The 18,717-nt window shown below is 35.6% G+C and overlaps 2 long non-coding RNA genes across 3 annotated transcripts in view; one reads left to right on the forward strand and one right to left on the reverse strand.

Annotated features, from left to right (window-relative positions):
• Positions 1-1,692: 1,692 nt before the first annotated feature.
• LOC103888862 (uncharacterized) lies at positions 1,693-18,463 on the reverse strand. Its single transcript, XR_653231.4, has 4 exons — positions 18,338-18,463; positions 5,357-5,474; positions 4,761-4,900; positions 1,693-3,313 (listed from the first exon to the last, which is right to left on the reverse strand). It is a non-coding gene; the product is annotated as an uncharacterized LOC103888862 (long non-coding RNA).
• The window catches only part of LOC129052428 (uncharacterized), a 32,711-nt gene continuing 31,717 nt past the window's right edge, over positions 17,724-18,717 (forward strand). The window contains exon 1 of one of the 2 annotated variants that reach the window (XR_008517457.2): positions 17,724-17,836. This is a non-coding gene — a long non-coding RNA (uncharacterized LOC129052428). Of the gene's footprint in view, positions 17,879-18,717 lie in introns of both variants that reach the window. The other variant, XR_008517456.2, reaches the window with a different exon arrangement.

An 18,717-nucleotide genomic window follows, 5' to 3' on the forward strand; every position in this document is an offset into this window, starting at 1 on the left:
AGTAGCAGCACACTGATGAGTAAGATCAATTTCAGAATATTGTTAGAAATGATGATCTCTTTTATGTCTTTTTAAGTAAGAAAATCCCTGCACTCTCAAGCTAACAATAGTTACTATTAGAAAAACTACTAATTGTTTTGAGAACATTGTATTCAGCATTACATTTCAAAGTATATCAACTCTTGCTGATATCATGTCTAAAAACACCAAAAGAAATCACTTTCTAAAATATGGTACATGAAAACTACTTACCATGAAGTTTCTTTTCATTTATCAAAGTCATGTCCTTTTCTAGACATAAGCAGCTGGCAGTATTGTTTCCCCAGGGGCATACAAGCAGAACACCATCTGAAGCCAGATGAAAAACAAAGGTACTTATCCAAGTGGAAAATATGGCAAGTGTGTACATTATTCATGACACCAATTAGCTCTTGAATCAACAAATATGGTAAAATGTTTTTAAAGGTAGAGAGCTATAGAGGCCATGTATATACACATAAAACCAAATGGAAACCTTACAAGATTGATCTGCATAATTTAGTCCAAAATAGTTATTTTATTTGAAATATCAATGACTAAATAAAACAGAAGTTACAGTAGCATCATTTTTCTGTAAGTTATAATATTTTTTGAGTGAATAAACTAAATATATAATCAATGAAGAATTCCTCTTTTAAGTATTTAGGGTTTTGTTGTTGTTGTTTTCTCATGGAAAAAATTCAATTAGACAATCCAGATGAAGAAACTGATTCTTAGAAGAAGTTTGATCAAATCATCTATTGGAAAGCGTAGTGCTGAAATTAAAAATTATTTCTGCCAGAATACAAAATTTGCATTCATCTCTCTAAATCAGGATACCCGAGAATTGATTGAAATGCAAGATTTGCAGTAGATTACTTTAGCTTTCCTTATAAAGCAAATTACTCTCAAATTAAATATTTTTGATACAGTGTTGCAAAAATTCCATCTTGGGGCACTTCAGTTTTCAAAACATAATACTCTTTCAGTCTAAAGAATATTAGCATAAGATTTAACACTGGCATTCACTTATTTAAATTTACCTATTTAATCAGATATATTTAATCAAGTTACATATGAATACTTAATTAAACTTGTTTTGGTTAACATTCTGGCTCAGAGAGGAGTTGGATTTCTATATATTGCGTTTATGCAAACATAAAATGATTATGTTCATACCTAGAGTAGCTGCTAATTTATCTACTCACACCTATTTTACATTCACAATTTTTTAAGGTTCAAATATCTAAAACAAAAAACATTTGAAAATTAATATTTTGGTTATTTTAATACAGAATATTCAATCATTAAATCAAGCTTGAGAAGAATAACTGATACTCAGGATTTTTATTATGTATTTACTATATATGTAATGAGCAGGAGAAGGGAGACCCTAAGAGAGACAATGCATAAATAATAAATAATATACTTTTAATGATTTTTTCTTTATATTTTCTTCAATACCCCAACTCTTCCTACACAAACTTGAATTACATTTTTGTAGAAAAGTTTAAATTCTTAAAATATTTTAACTTTATGATGAATAATAACAAATTCATTTTTTTTCTGTCTCCCATACACACATACACAAACACAAAGATATGGAAAAAGCTAAAAGTACCCTTGCCTTAGTCCATCTTTGCTACTGTAACAAAACCCCATAATCTGGGTAGCTTATAAACAGCAGACATTTATTTGTTATAATTCTGGAGGCTGAGAAGTCCAAGATAAGGCATCTGCCAATGAAGTGTCTGTTGAGGATCCATTTCCGGATTCATAGAAGGTGTCATCTAGCTGTGTCCTCGTATAGTGAAAGGGACAAGGTAGTTCTCTGGTTCCTCATTTGTAAGGATACTAATTCTATTCATGAGAGTTCCATCCTCATTACGAAATCATCTCCCCCAAATCTCCATCTCCTAATACATCACCTTGGGGGTTAGGATTCCAACCCATAAGTTTAGAGGGGTCACAAACATTCAGACCAAAGTATTTCTTAATAAGGCACATACCATTTCCTGATTGGAGAGCTGTTAGTTTTTCATAAGAAAATCAATGTTTCCACGGGAAGAGGCAGTGGCTAGAACATATGCAATAGGTTCAAGGCCAAAAAACAAAAGTATCATTCATGGTCACTGATTGGAGATTCATTAGTTGCCCTGCATGCATGCATAAGGATCAAGCATTTTATTGGAAATAAATTTATTTTTGATGCTTTGGTAAAACTATCACTTAATAGGAAGGTTGGGTTTTCCTGACAATTATTTTATGGTTAGTAATTTTTTATATAACACATAGTATTGGAGGACACTTACATATTTTCAGTACAAAAGTGTGAACAGATTGAATTCCAGCTTTGTTCATACTGCCCCTTCTACCAAGGAAATACAGAGATGGAAAAGAAAAACCTAGTAATCAAAAGCAGAGGGTTACCTGGAAGAGTAACAACACAAAGAAAGAAGAATAGTGAGGCTGGATCGCCAGCAAAGGCCTGAGTGGGGAGGCCATACCTTAGTTTGATGAGCTTCCTCCAAAAGAAGTATATGAAGATGCTACTGAGTATGCTGGTTACGTTTATCTTCTCAGTGCAGCACATCGCTATCAGTTTCTCACCTGCCAGAACAGGTGTCCTCTAGGAAGAGTTGTTTTATATACATTCATTTTACATAACTTTCTCACTAAAACTTGAATTACATTTCTGTAGAAAAGTTTATATTCTTAAAATATTTTAACTCTATGATGAATCATAACAAATTCTTTTTTTCTATCTCACATATACATATACACAAACACAAATATATGGAAAAAGCTAAAAGAACCCTTGCTTTAGTCCACCTGGGCTGCTAAAACAAAACCCCATAATCTGGGTAGCTTATAAACAACAGAAATTTACTTGTTATAGTTCTGGAGTCTGGTAAGTCAGTAGTCAGTTTACTTCTCCAGGTCCTCTTTAACACAGTTTTTCTTTATTCTGAGTGACAGGGACAACTAATACTTGATTTGAAGAATATTTAGCAAGATAGAAAAATCAAATATTGATCTCTAAACTTTGTAGGTTGCTGTGGGACCACAATTTTCAGAAACACCAGTCTCATATAATACAGGACTTGAGGAAAACTTTGCTTTATTTAGAATAACTTGGATACTTCTCTGCTGTCAAAGAGAAATAACCTCTAGGAAATGTTTCCCATCTTAGTGGAAATAATATGTTAAATATCTCTCGGTTGTACCTGGAAACTTGACATTGCTAAGATCTTGTCTTCTAAAGCAAAAGAAGTTGCATTCCACTAGTATTCACCTGTAATAAATATGAAATTCACTGAGTATTACCTGGGAAGACGGAGAGTTAGATCACATGTCCAAATCTCTTCTCTTTTAATGTACTTAAATTAATAAAATTGCTGAACAAAGAGATGAAAATTTTATCCAGACTAAAACTGGAAAAGGACTTTCTGATATCCTACAGATTATGAAGTATCTATGTGTATAATTAAATCTGGAACAAGCTCATAGAAGATACCAGGAGCTAACAAATGACTCTCTGAAAGTGGAGTGCTATGTTCTTATCAGCACACAGAAGAGATTTTAAAGGACTTCCTTATTAATATTTTGAAAATCACAGAGCAGCCCCAATTGAAGGAGAAGAAGTCAGTCATCCAAATGATTTTTCGTTTGTTTGTTTTGACTTGATACCGTGAAAAAAAAGCAAATGGTATGAAGACAAGCTTGCTTTATAGCTGAGGACTGAGGTGATGGTATGCGTGAGGGCATGTGTCTCTACTGTTAGAGAAAAATAGCCTTGGCATATCCCACAAATACAAAGACAGTAAGCACTGTGGGCCACTTTGCATCAGTTTCTCACCAATGTAGTTGTTTAGTATAGAATAGGAAGTACACTCATATCTGTGGTTAATCCATAATGAAAAATGTAAGTCCTGTAAAAAGGCAAAGCCAGCCCACTACATCAGATGTTACATATTTAGAAATTAAGCACACACATTTCTGTGACTTAATTATCTTCAGTCAAATTTTGCCTTCCTTTTCAGGCAACTGATAAGTTGGTTCCACACTGGACTGTACCACCATCCAGGGACATGGTCACATTTAATTTCTCAAAGCTGAAGAAAATATGATGGTGAGTTGATAAATTCAGTGACTATTGTTGAGCAAATTGCAGAGCTTGATAGAATTGTCTTAAAAAGTTAATTTTATCAATCAAAGTAACTAAGCAAAAATTCCTAAGTATGTTACCAAAGAAAAAAAAATTACTGTGTAGAGGCTTAAAATGACATGGTGTCTGATAGCTCAATATTTATCTGTTTCTTTATTTTAATTATTACTGTAAGAACTTATAGATAGCAGATATATAATAAAAATTTTTGAGATCAGAGAGTCTTTGGAATAAAATGATCTCAAGGATAGTGTTCAGTAGAGGATCCAGAATGAAACTAGGGAAAATGAATAATAGCGAGAGATGGAGAGGCAGGAGAGAGAGAGAGAGTAAGATGTGGATGGAGGGGTGAGAGACAGAGAGAGAAAGAGAGAAACAGAAAAAATGAATGAGCACGTAAGTATAGATGAAAATAGATAAATCTCAGTAAGCAAATTGTGTAAAAAGAACAGGAATGAGATCCTGAGCATTTTCCTGTAATAGCTCAGCATGTCTATGGAAAGTTTTTCTTTTTTTTTTTTTAATCAAGGTAGCAGCTTTGCAGGTATGAGGATGGCTAGATTCTAAGACTCACTGCTGTACTGGAGGCCATTCCAGTGGCCTGAGTTTATCACCGTATTTCTTCATCCTGGAATGTTGGTGATAGCCAGGATAGCCAGGACAGGATAATCTTTCTTCCTCTGGAAGAGCCATTGTCTTAGTCCTTTCATATTGCTGTCAAGGAAAACTGGAGTCTGAGTAAATGCTAAAGAAAAGAGATCTATTTGGCTCACAGTTAGGCAGGCTGTACAAGAGGTATGGCACCAGCGTCTGCTTCTGGAGAAGGCTGCAGGCTGTCCTCACTCATGACAGAAGGCAAAGAGGAGCAGGCATGTGCACAGAGCACGCAGTGAGAGAGAAGGCAAGAGAGCAAGGCGGTGAGAGTGGGTACCAAGCTGTTTATAACAACCAGCTCTTACAGGAATTAATAGAGCAAGAGGGCTCATTACTGTGGGGATAGCAACAAGCTATTCATGAAGGATCTGCCTCCATGATCCAAACACTTCCCTTTAGGCCCCACCTAAAACACTGAGGATCAAATTTCAACATAAGGTCTGGAGGAGTCAAGTAATCCAAACTATAGCAATTCTACCCCTGGCCCTCTAAATTTTATACCCTTCTTATACATACAATATAGTTGTTCTATCCCATAGTCTTCAAAACTCTTAACTTGTTCCAGCATCAACTCAAATGTCCAATATTCAAAGTTTCGTCTGAGACTCAAGGCAAATTCCTTACAGCTGTGACCCTGTAAAATCAATAACAATGTTTTTACTTCCAAGATACAATGGTTGTGTAAGCATTAAATAAACATTTCTATCCCAAAAGGGAGAAATAGGCCAAAATAAAGGAGTAACAGGCTCCATACAAGTCTGAAACCCAGCAAAGCAGACATTAAATCTTAAAACTCCAAAATAATCTCCTTTGATTCCATATCCCACATCCTGGGTACATGGTGTGAGGGGTCAACTCAAAAGGCCTCAGGCGGTTCTGTCCCCATGGCTTTGTTGGGCACAGCCCACATGGGTGCTGTCTTGGGTTTGAATTGAATGCCTGCTGCTTTTCCAGGCTGATGGTGCATGCTGCTGGTTGGTCTACAGAGCCCTGCTCTCACAGTTCCACTAAGCAGTGCCCCAGTGCGGACTCTCTGAGGGTGCTCTAGCTGCACACTTCTACTCAGTATGAACTTAGTAGATTCTCTCTGCAAGCACTCAGCCCCTGCAGCAGAATTGTGCATGGTTACCCAGGCTTTGGGATATATCCTCTGAAATCGAAGTGGAAGTGGCCAAGCCTCCTCCACTCTTGCATTCTGAGTGATTGCAGACTTAACACCATATGGACACTGCCAAGGCTTTCAGTTTATACTTTAGAGCTGAGGGCCAAGCAGTACCTGCGGCCATTGAGCAGTGGTTGGAGGTAGAGCAGCCAGGATGCAGGGAGCAGCATCCCAAGGTGGTACAGGGCAGTGATGCTCCAGTCCCAGACCTTGAAAGAATTTTGTCCTCCCCAGGTATCTGGGCCTGTGATGGGAGGAGCAGCTTTGAAAATTTCTGCAATGCCTTTGGGGCCTTTTCCCCATTATCTTGGCTTTTAGCACCTGACTCCCATTTAGTCATGCTAATCCTTTTAACAAGTGGTTGCTCTGCAGCACCATTGGATTCCTCCCTTAAAAATGCTCTTTCCTTCTCTATCACACGCCCAGGATGCATATTTTCCAAATGTTTAGGCTTTGCTTTATTTTTAATTATAAATTACAACTTTAGGCCATTCCTTTGTTCCTATATCTGACACTCTTTGAAGGATTTTCTGCTTAGAAATTTCTTCCGCTAGATACTTTAGGTCATGACTTTTAAGCTTGGCCTTCCATGAAGACCTAGAGCATGAAAACAATGCAACCAAGTTCTTTTCTATGGTTAACAAGGGTAACCTTTGCTCTAGTTTCCAGTCAGTTCCATGTGAGATCCTGTCAGCTTGGTCTTTACGATCTGTATTTCTACCAGCATTTTGGTCACCATCACTTGACCAATCTCTAAGAAGTTCCAAACTTACTCTAATCTTCTTGTCCTTTTTCAGACCTCCAAATCCTATCCTTTCCCCAGTTCCAAAACCACTTCCACAGTTTCTGGTGTTTTTATAGCAACATCCCACTCTTTAGTACCAATTTTCTGTCTTAGTGCTTTTAATGTTGCTACAAAGGGATATCTGAGGCTGGGTAATTTATAAAGAAGAGAGGTTTGTTTTTCCTCACCGTTATTCAGGCCATACAAGAGGCATGGCACCAGTATCTGTTTCTAGTGAGGGCCTCAGGCTGCCTTTACTCACAGCAGAAGGTGAAGGGAACCAGCATGTGCAGAATCACATGGATAGACAGGCAGCAAGAGAGCAATGGGGGAGGTGCCAAGCTCTTTTTAACAACCGCTCTCACAGAGCTAAGAGAACAAGAACTTACTCATTACTGAGGATGGTGCCAAAACCATTCATGGGAGGTCCACCCTGATGAACCAAACACCTCCCATTAGGCTCCACCTTCAACATTGAGGATCAGATTTCAACATAAGGTATGGAGAGGTCAAACAAAGTAAACTATAGCAGTAAAGTTGTTGTTGTTGTTGCTGCTTTTCTTTCTTTTTTTTTTTGACCCGGAGTCTTGCTCTGTTGTCCAGGCTAGAGTGCAATGGTGCGATCTTGCCTCACTGCAAGCTCCACCTCCCGGGTTCACGCCATTCTCCTGCCTCAGCCTCCCGAGTATCTGGGACTACAGGCGCCCGCCACCATGCCCGGCTAATTTTTTTTTTTTTTTTGTATTTTTAGTAGAGACGGGGTTTCACCATGTTAGCCAGGATGGTCTCGTACTCCTGACCTCGTGATCTGCCTGCCTCGGCCTCCCGAAGTGCTGGGATTACAGGCAGCAGTAAAGTTTTAATAAGTGCATGGTTCACCCAATTTCTCATCTTTTCAGTTCACATGGTTCAAGTATTGCCAATAAAAATAATTTTCACCATATTTTTACAATGCCTGTAGTGTGCTTTTGAACAAATAATATTTCCTCTAAGGAGATAGTTAGCAAAGGCATAAAACAAGAATGTGGAATTTATAAGCCACTCATCACGTAGGGAAGGCACAGACTCCAGGATACAGAAACAATTGCATCTGACCCTGCTAATTGACTAAGTGCACCCAAACCTTGCTCTTTAAAACAAAACAGTGAAAATGTGCTGCAGAGGAGATAGATGACTCTGTAGGGAGGAGGCAAAAGACATGCTTCTCTGTGAGCTTTAAAGTGTTCATTATAAAAAGCAGAGATACTTATCCCTGTAATTCCCCCAGGAAAGGAACTGGGGAGTAAAGATGAAGATTGTAGGCATGAGCTCAATTCAGGGAACATTTTCATTTCAGTGAGCATCTGCTGGCAGTAAATCCAGTGATAACTGTCATGCAGTGTGGATGTCTTACTTCTTTCTCGTAAGCCTGATGAGAGCACTGTATACCTCCTGGCATAATTGTTCTTGTTCCATCTGAACTTAATGGGGATTTAAACATTCACAGGAGAAGTTAAAGGCAAAGAAAAATGTGATGGTATAAAAAGGAAAACTATTTTTAATGAGCTTATTTTCTTCTATGTAACTCATCCTTATTTTCTAATTTCATAATGTTATATGGAACATTTTTGATATTATAGAAGAAAAAACAAATGATCTCATTTTATTTTATTTATAATTGTATTATTGATCTCTTATTATGATGGAGACCTTTTATATGTATACTGAAATAAATGGAAGAGCTTAAGAAGCAATGGATACAATAATGATGTCAGCTTGGCTGCCAGGAACTTGATGGGTAAAATCTGCTAAGAGACACATGAGATTATTTACGTCAATGAGTGTGTGATAATAAAAGGCAATTCAACCTCATAGATTTACAATTTAGATATAACTAAATATGGTAGTAACACTATATTTACTTCTTAATTCACTTATTATACTTGTTTCTCTTGACCAAAACAAAGGTAAACTCTACAGAATAGTTTAATTACACTTAATGTAAGAAATTAATATCAATTTTTATGACTGGGAGACTCACAAATTAGTCTAACTATAATAGAAAAGCACTATAACTCAAACAACAGTTAGATTCCCTGTGCATGAGATGTCTTTGACCTGCCCAAAAAGGCTTCTACACATGGAATTCGCATGAACCTTATTATAATACCAGCATCCCAACACTAACCAACATTAAACCCTACGATTACATTATTATATGTAAGTGGCAATACGCTGCCAGAAACTGTAATGTCTCCATATGTGTTTAGATGATCTGTAAAGGACCTGCTCTATCTCAACCACAGCGTGAAACTATTTCTGTTTTTACACTGATAGTAGTTCAAGTTTATTAATTCTAGCAACCAAAACATGTAACATCGAAAATCGTGAAATAGCTGGGCATGATGGCTCATGCTTGTAATCCTCGCACTTTGGGAAGCCAAGGAAGGAGAATCTCTTGAGCTCAGGAATTCCAGACCAGGCTAGGCAAAATAGCAAGATCATATCACTACAAAAAATTTAAAAATTACCTGGGCGTGGTAATCTGCACCTATAGTCCAAGCTATTCCAGAGGCTAAGGTGGGAGGATGGCTTGAGTCCAAAGTCCAGGAAGTCGAGGCTGCAGTGAGCTGTATCATGCCACTACACTGTAGGCTGAGCGATGGAACGAGACCCTATCTCCAAAACAAAAGAAAGAAAAATCTCAAAATAAGTATTTTTTTTAAGTATTTTATTGGTGCAAACTGGATATGTCTTTCGGAGTGCAATGTCTATGTAAATATTCCTTGCTGGTAGTCATAATCATTGATATATTTTAATTTGTTGCTACTCTGTTGAACAGAATTATAAAAAGCTTACAACTGATTCGACTTGTAGATATTTACCAGGACTTAAATCCAAACGCCTCTCTGGTAAACATGTGTAAACAAATTGCTTTATTAACTAAAAAAGTCAAGTCCTGTGCTTGACTAATTTAGTGTGGAAATTTCTCACATTAATCAAAATATAAGCTTGGTAGGGAATATGCTATCCTAACTGGCTAACTCTATGCTATATGTTTCAAATTAACTGTCTGCCATGTCAGATTATCCTAAACATGAAAGAAATACATATGTGACCCAAAGTTTGCGAACCTTTGGTGAGATTTGTTTAAATATCCAATTTAGTTTTAAAATCTTATGTATATTAAATTGAAAATGATGACTTTCAATATTTTACCCATCTAGTTGTATATCCTCTCTCAATTTTTCTTAATATGCCTGAGAAGAAAATTGAGGTTAAAGAAATTTAGTGAATGCTATTAGAGACTTGAATTGCTTCTATTATTTTAAAATAATATTTTCTACTCACCTGTGCCTTACCAATTAGTTTATTCAGAATACTAAATGTCATTTCTTCCCTTGGAATTTTGTTCACCTAACAAACGCTGTGTCTGCATTGTGTCTAGCTACTTGTCTTAGGTAGCAGAGATAGACATATAAAGTAAGACACAATTCCAGAATTTGAGAACATTAGTATAATTGGGGACTGAGTTCATAAGAGGAAAACATAAAGCTATGTATAAAGAAAGAGAAGGAAATACACAGATTACTGCAACATCACATGGACTAGAAATATCACAGAGGTTACTTGGCGAAGAAAAAAGAATGGAACAAAAAAGTACCTGAGAGAGAAGAGATGTCATAAAGACTTAAGAATAGGTGAAGAAAAGGAAGTAAAAAGTTAAATACTAGAAAGAGTAAAATAAAATTGTCTTTGTTTATAGATGACATGGTGGTTTATATAGAAAATGTCAAAGAATCAACAAAATACTGCTGGAACTAGTAAGTAATTATGGCAATGGTGTAGGATACAAGATTAATATTTACAGGTCAATTGCTGTCTTATATACTGAAGATGAAAATACGGAAATTTGAAATAAAAAAATATCACTTACATTAGCATCAATAAAATAAAATACTTAAGGTATCTATCTGAAAATAAGTATCTATAAAATCTATATGAGAAAAACTACAAAATACTGATGAAAGAAATCAAAGCAGACCTAAATAAGTGGAGAGATATTCCAGGTTCATGGGTAGAAAGACTAACTATCAGATATGTTCAGCTTTTCCAAATTTATCTGTATATTCAAGGCAATTCGAATCAAAATCCCAGAAAATTATTTTGTGGATGTCAACAAATGGTTCTAAACTTTTTATAGAGAGGTAAAAGACCCAAAGTAGCCAGTTCAATATTGAAGAATAACAGAGTTGGAGAACTAACTAAGACAACTTGATCTCCAGACTTAATATAAAGCTACAGTATCAAGACAGTGGTATTAGTGAAAGAATAGAGAAACAGAATAAGTGTGATATTAAAAAAAATTGAACAAATGTTCAATGGAACACAGTAGAGATCCCAGAAATAGGCTCACATAAATATAGTCAACTAATCTTTGGCAAAAATGCACAGATAATTCTATAGAGAAAGGATTGTCTTCCAAATAAATAGTGCTGGACAGCCTGACTTCCACATGCAATAATTAAATAAATAAATAAATAAATAAATAAATCTAGACACAAATGTTACAGTTGTCACAAAAGCTAGTCCAAAATGGTTCATAGTCCTAAGGTAAAATGCAAAACTATAAAACTCCTAAAAGGTAACATAATGAAAAAATAAAAGTGACTGTGGGTTTGGTGGATTGTTAGATTACAACTCCAAAAGCAAAATCCATTAAAAAAAAACAAAAACAAGAATTCCTTAAAATTTAAAAAAAAAAGTTTTTCCAAAGACACTCTCAAGAGAATGAAATGACCAGCAGCAGACTGGAATAAAATATTTGCAAAATATATACTAGATCAATGACTGACATACAAATATACAAAGAACTGTTAAAACTCAACAATAAGAAAACAAACAATCCGAATTTTAAAAAATGGTAAAAGATCTGGATGGACAGCCTCACCAAAGGAGGTATACAATGCCAAATAAAAATATAAAGAGATACTTGATGTCATCTGTCATCAGGGAGTTGCCAATTAAAAAACTAAGTGAGATACAACCACACACCTGTTAGAATGAATAAAATGAAAACACTGACAACACCAAATGCTTGTGAGGATGAGGAGCAAAGGGAACTCCTATTAATTGATTGTGGGAATGCAAAATAATGCAGACATATTGGAAGACAGTTTGGCAGTTTCTTCCAAAAATAACATTTGCTTACTGTATGATACAGCAAGCACACTTCTGGTACCTACCAAAAGGAGTTGAAAACATGTCAACACAAAAACCTGCATACAAATGTTCATACTGCTTGTATTTATAATTGGCAAAACTTGGAAACAACCATGATGTCCTTCAATAAGTCAATGGATAAGGAAACTGTGGTATACCCATAAAATGAAATATTATTTGGCACCAAGAAATGAGCTGTCGGCCCAGTACGGTGGCTTATGCCTATAATCCCAGCACTTTGGGAGGCCATGGCGGGCAGATCACGAGGTCAGGAGATCGAGACCATCCTGGCTAACATGGTGAAACCCCGTCTCTACTAAAAAAATACAAAAAATTAACCAAGTGTGGTGGCGGGCGCCTGTAGTCCCAGCTACTCGGGAGGCTGAGGCAGGAGAATGGCATGAACCCGGGAGGCAGAGCTTGCAGTGAGCTGAGATCACACCACTGCACTCCAGCCTGGGCTACAGAGGGAGACTCTGTCTCAAAAAAAAAAAAAAAAATGAACTGTTGTACTATGAAAGACGTGGACTTTATTAACAATAATTTATCAATGTGATTCAACAATTTTAACCAATGTACTAAACTAAAACAAGATGTTAGTAGGGAAAACTGTGCAATGGGTGGAAATGAGGAATATTCTCTGAACTTTTCTATTATGCTTTCTGTAAATATAAAACTGTTCTAAAAATAAAGGCTACCCATTAAAGACAAAAGAAAAGAACAGGTGAGCCAGACTTTCAGAATGTGGAGACCTGGGAAGTATATATTTCCCTCTTTACAAAGCAGCAACAAGGCAAGGAAATTCTTCTTATTCATAATTTTTGTTCAATTCACATAAAGCTGAAGTTGCTGGGGACAATTAACCCTAAGTATAAGACACGTGACTCCAAAATGAGATGAGAGAAAACTTAGCTTACTTGTAGCAGATGCCATTTGAGCAATGGTGAAAAGAAGTTAGCTGGATTTTTAATAAATTGCTCAGGCTACATGTGGAGTAGCAAGAAAATATGAACCTCTGAGGGCAGAGGACACAAGGGCAATTTGCATTTATTCACATATTCTTTTCTATTGACGTTTCTAGAACTCTAAAAAAAGATTAGGGGCGTGATGATACTGGCTTAAATGAGAGGCTGCTTCAAGGAGGGCAGAAAGCCAACCCAAGATCCTTTCCCCCTCCTCTCCTATGGGACAAAAATCTTTTTTTTTTTGAGATGGAGTTTTGCTCCGGTTGTCCAGGCTGGAGTGCAATGGCGCAATCTCAGCTCACTGCAACCTCCACCTTCTGGGTTCAATCTATTCTGCCTGGAAAATCTTAAATCACTAGGTGAAAGACAACTACCTTGTCACCTGTGGGGCACTGGTGAAAACCTATTGCAAGTGGAGAAAGTGACCAAGAGAAAACAAACAAACAAACCTCTCTGACTTCATGGGAGTGGCAGGAATAAGTCCTGGGCCCTGACCTGCAGCTGAGTGCCAGACAGGATCCCCGAGAAGGCTGTACACCCATGACTCAGGGAAGCAGTGCTTGCTTAAGACTGAGATTTAATCAGAATCATAGAGAAGCCACCATCATACTATGCCCCTGACACCAAGCTAATGACTGTTGAGTAACAAGTAATAATGTCCTAATGTTATAGTCTAGTAAATAATCATCAGGATGTGGAATGCAGAAAATATAAATGAATGGACTTCCCAAGCTGGAAAATATGAGGTGTTTTTGTGGCTTTTATGTGGAGATATTGCCTTGTGTTTGAGAGGTCTAATCACTAGTCTCACTGCTGTTAATAACCAGTGCTGACATGCTGGTACAATGTGCATCCAGATCTCCATGGACAGGCACATGGTTACAAAGCAAGATGATTAGTAGTAGCATTATTGATAGAATTTCAGTATATTTCATGCTATGTGCACCTACAGGGACTTGAGCAACACATGAATGAGAATTATTGTAGAAGCCTGTTGAGATTAAACCTTACAGCATAGGAGAAAAAAGGAAGAAGAGTTTTAAAACGATGACAAACTAAGAAAGACATGGATAAAACCTAGAAACCTGAACACAGGAAGAATTTTCATCCTAATGAGAATACACCAGATATATTTTTATAATAAAAACTCTCCATTTTTAAAGTAAGGAAAGTGAGAGGGTACATTAAAGGGAAAAAAGCGTCATTGTCAAATCCTTTCATATATTCAAACTTTATAAATCAAAAGAAACTCTTAAAATTATCTAGCCCCTTCTCTCAAATAACAACAAGGGAGAGATATCAGGTTGATCTAAAATCTCCCTGTGATACAGGGCAGGGAAGCCACAGAATCGTGGCTTAGCCAGGGAAAGTTCTTGGTTTTGCCCAGGAAAGCTTTCAAGAGTGAGCAGGTGGTGTAAGAAAACAGCTTCACTGGGGCAGCAGCATTACAGCACAGTGACTGCTCCTGCGGAGCAGGCTGCCCCATAGGTGGTGTGTGGACTGCAGCAGCTCAAGCTCAGTGCTGCAGTCAAACTCTATCTACCTTTAATTACATGCAAATTAAGAGATGAGTTATTCAAAAATTATAGAAAAGGGGTGGTAACTGCTGGATTGTTGCCATGGAAATGGGCAGTAACTTCTGGGTGTTTTTATGGCAATAGTAAACTGTCAGAATGACGGTGGGCATATTTTAGGAAGAGGTAATTTCTGTGCCTCTTCCCTATTTCAGCCGGTCTTCAGTCTGGTCCAGAGTCAAGTCCTGCCTCCTACCTCACCTTCACTTAATAAGGATTAGGAAACAATGACATATTTTCCTTACTGTGTAAAAGCAAATTATAATATTTACATACAGAGCAGAGCTGAGAAATAGAGCAAATAAATATATAAATTTTGTAAAAATATAGCACCTTCTGATAATCTTATAGTAAAGGAAAATGCAATAAAAATTAGCGCCTCTGAGCAGAAAATTTTACAGTATAATTGTCTACAGCATTAAAATGGATAAATATATAGATATAAATATAACATTTGAATTAAATATGTATTTAAATGACTACATTTTTATTTGGAAAATGCTACAGAAGTGTTTTGAATGTAAAATTCTAAGAATTATAGCCCTGCTTAATTCAGTCAGAGAATACAAAACAGAGGAAAATATAGTTTATTTATTAATTTTTAAATTTTTTGTTCATTTCTTTGTGGGAAACACCTTAACACATGATAAGAATAGAAAAAGAACATCTATCTTCCATATCACAGAATAAGAAAATATCAAGCAAAATAATATATTATCTATATGGCTAGCAGAGGAAAGTAAAATGATAAAAGACATTAAATGGTGCAGAGATGTTAATAGATTCAACGAGTCTAAACTTCATATTTTAAAGGCAAGAGCATTTACATTGTGTTAAAAAAGGTATAAATATTTATTTCTTATACAATATTTAAGTAACCTAATATAAACAAACTGCTGGAAACAAAGAATGACCAAATATATGTCACTTAAAAGTGAAACAAATGTTTATCAAAATGAGAAAAAAAAGGATATAATTTATTAGTAATAAAAACATGAACTGAAGCAAAAGGGGTAATCTGCTTTATCTGCAAGTTATAGGGACTATTTAAATGAGAAACATTTATTTATAAGCACAAATATACGTAGCATCAAAATAAGTAAATCAGGAAAGTTTGTAATTAGGGAGTATTGATAAAAACAATATAACATTTTAAAGCATGTGCAAATTATATAGTTAAGAAAAATAACAAACATTATGGGATATGACCTAAGGTAACTTAAAAACCATTTAGTGGAATAGCTTTTTTGAAAAGCAGATGGATCCATTGATATATAATTTTAAAATAATTTTTAAATAGTTGGATAGCCATCAGATTCATTTAGGAGGCTTGTATTAGATTTTTAATCTTGACAAATATTCCAGAAATTTTAAAAAAGTAATAATAAAGTAAATCATCTCATGTTAGTATATGTAAAAATCCTTACGAAATTAAGTGGTTGTTATAGACTGAATACCTGTCTTGTGTTCACCCAAAATTCATATGATGAATTCTAATGCTCCAGTGTGTTGGCATTAGAAGATGGGTCCTTTGGGAGATAATTAGGTCAAGAGGGTGGAACCCTCATGAATAAGATTAATACTCATAAAAGGAACCCCCAAAATGCGGTCTTGCTTTTGCTGCCACGTGAGGGTAAATCGGCAGATTGCAACCCAGAAGAGAACCCTCACCAAAACGTGACCACTCTGACACCTTGATCTTGGTCTTCCAGCCTCCAGAACTATGAATAATAAATCTCTGTTGTTTATAAGCCACCAGTCTATGCTATTCTGTTATAGCAGCCCGAACTAAGATATGTGATGCAAAGATTCCTCTGGCAAAACTGATTGAGGTTTAACTAATGAATTATTCATTAGTAAAGGAGTACTAATAATGCCCCAGATAGATGAACATTTAAATAACATTGAAAGTAATACTGAAATGTAACATAAAATCTTAGTATTCAAGTGTCTACATAAAATTTAACCTTAGCTAAAAGTAGAAATGTACTAAGAAAAAGACGAAGTAAAAATTAAAATTAAAATATCTATCATTTTCTCTTAGTAGAGATTTTGCTCATTCATTTTAATTATTGCTCAATTCAAATTATTTTTAAAATAACTGTATGTAAAATAGTAAAGGGAATAAGAATACGTTCAAAACTAAAAGCAACACACTGTGGGTGAATTAAGCAGCAAAATCATCCACATATGAAAGGTAGTCTTTTTTGATATATCCCTGGACTCCATGTGCTGTTTTTGGTTTGTACATTTTTGTTTGCCAGTAAAGCGCCTGGGCAGGATTAGACAAGAACAACCAGGAGTTCAGTTATTTTATTGTACACAACAAAATGCTAATGATGCCAGGACTCTGCATAGGTAATTATTGCTAAAAGGTCATTGGCAGCAAGCATCGTTGAACTTCTGTTGATCCTCATTCCAGAGATTAATTGTGCTTGATTGCATATGATATTATTTTCATTGGAACAACTGATGTTGACTGAGATAGTGAGGTCTGATCTCTCTGGGAGTACTCAAATGATTTTGGAACACAGCATTTATTCTTGTCTTCCTTTAATCTAGTGACCTCGTTGATACGATCTGTTAGGGTAGTTGTTTCAATAATTCTATATTTATTCTGTTATTTTGAAAATGTTTTTTCTCTGTTTTTTAATTCAATTCACAGAAAAACTCAGAAATCATGATGTTTATTACATGCTTACTCCTCATATTTTCAAATTTAAAAAAAAGCAGAAAACAAGAGCAATAGCAACAATAAAACACCGCTTGAGTCAAACTTTCCTACTAAAGTATCATTCTTATTTTCTTTGTGATTTCAGTAGGTTAGATAAAAGAAACACAAGTATTTGATGTATTGCACTCAATATGCTTAATGCTATTTTCTTTCTCAGACAGTTGTAGAGTAGATTTTCAAGGAGAACTTTTTAAGTCTCTATTTTAATTTTTTTTTGTTCTAAATAACGTGTAAATAAAACTGAATAAATAGATAAATAAAATTATAATGTCTATGTTTTTGCAGAATATTTTTTTCTATTGTTAAGATGCTCTAGACTGAATTACATGTCCTGAAATTCCTATTTTGAAATTTTAGCCCCCAACAATTTGGAGATAAGGCTTTTATGATGTCATAAAGGTGCTCCCCTAATCTAACAGGACTAGTAGCCTTATAAAAGGAGGAAGAAAGAGAGTTATCTTTCTCTCTCCATGATCATGCACCAGGAAGGTAGCCATTTGCAAGGCAGAAGGGGAGTTCTTGCCAGAACTCAACTATACTGGCATCCTGACCTCGAACTTCCAGCCTGCAGAACTGTGAGAAAACACATTTCTATTGTTTAAGTCACCCTTTCTATGGTATGTTTTTATGACAACCTGAGTAAGATGTAAGAGATTAACAAAACATTTTTTACTCTTATCATCTGTGGTACAGAGACATGTAATTAAAAGACATTGCAATGGGATATATTGTTTAATTAGATAGCATATGACTAGAAAATATACATTATTGGAAGGTATTACCAGAAAGCAACTTGATACTTAATTTGTTCAAAATTCAAATATAAAATCTATTTTCCTGTTGTTGTCTGTGGAGAAGAATCATACCACACAAATGTTTCTCAGGAAAAATATATACTGTACTCTTTTTAAAAGATTTATCTGTTTCTAAAACCTACTTCTAAACTTCCCAACTCTTTGGGGTTTCTTTCTGTACTGTTTTGCAGTTGTTTTCATGATACATTATGTACCTATTTCTAAAAATTTGATAGGAGTTTCCAGAGATCAGGGAGTTGTAGGTATTAATACATTTCCCACCTCTCTTGGTGCCCAGTTCAGGACTCTGTCTCACGGGTGCTTGGTCCATATTGTTGATATCTGTAATAACTCAACACGAAAATTAATGTTTCATTCTCTTTTCCTAGTTTTCCTTGAGAAATGGCCTCAAAAGTCCTGAGTTAATTGTTTCTATGCTCTAACTTGTAACGTATTTGGCATGTTGAGTTTAGAGTAAGTCTTCCTCTGATTACCTCATGTGAACACTTAAATCTTTTTTGGGTTGTTCCAAATAAGTCTTCAAATATGAACCTTTTCAATTATTTATTAAAAATCATCTTATTGAAAAGGTTCATATTTGAAGACTTATTTGGAATATATACATATATATTATTTTGCTCTCTTTTTACCAGTTATATACA

This window comes from Pongo abelii, chromosome 22 (genome assembly GCF_028885655.2).
Source record: "Pongo abelii isolate AG06213 chromosome 22, NHGRI_mPonAbe1-v2.0_pri, whole genome shotgun sequence".
In the NCBI taxonomy this organism is placed as follows: Eukaryota; Metazoa; Chordata; class Mammalia; order Primates; family Hominidae; genus Pongo; species Pongo abelii.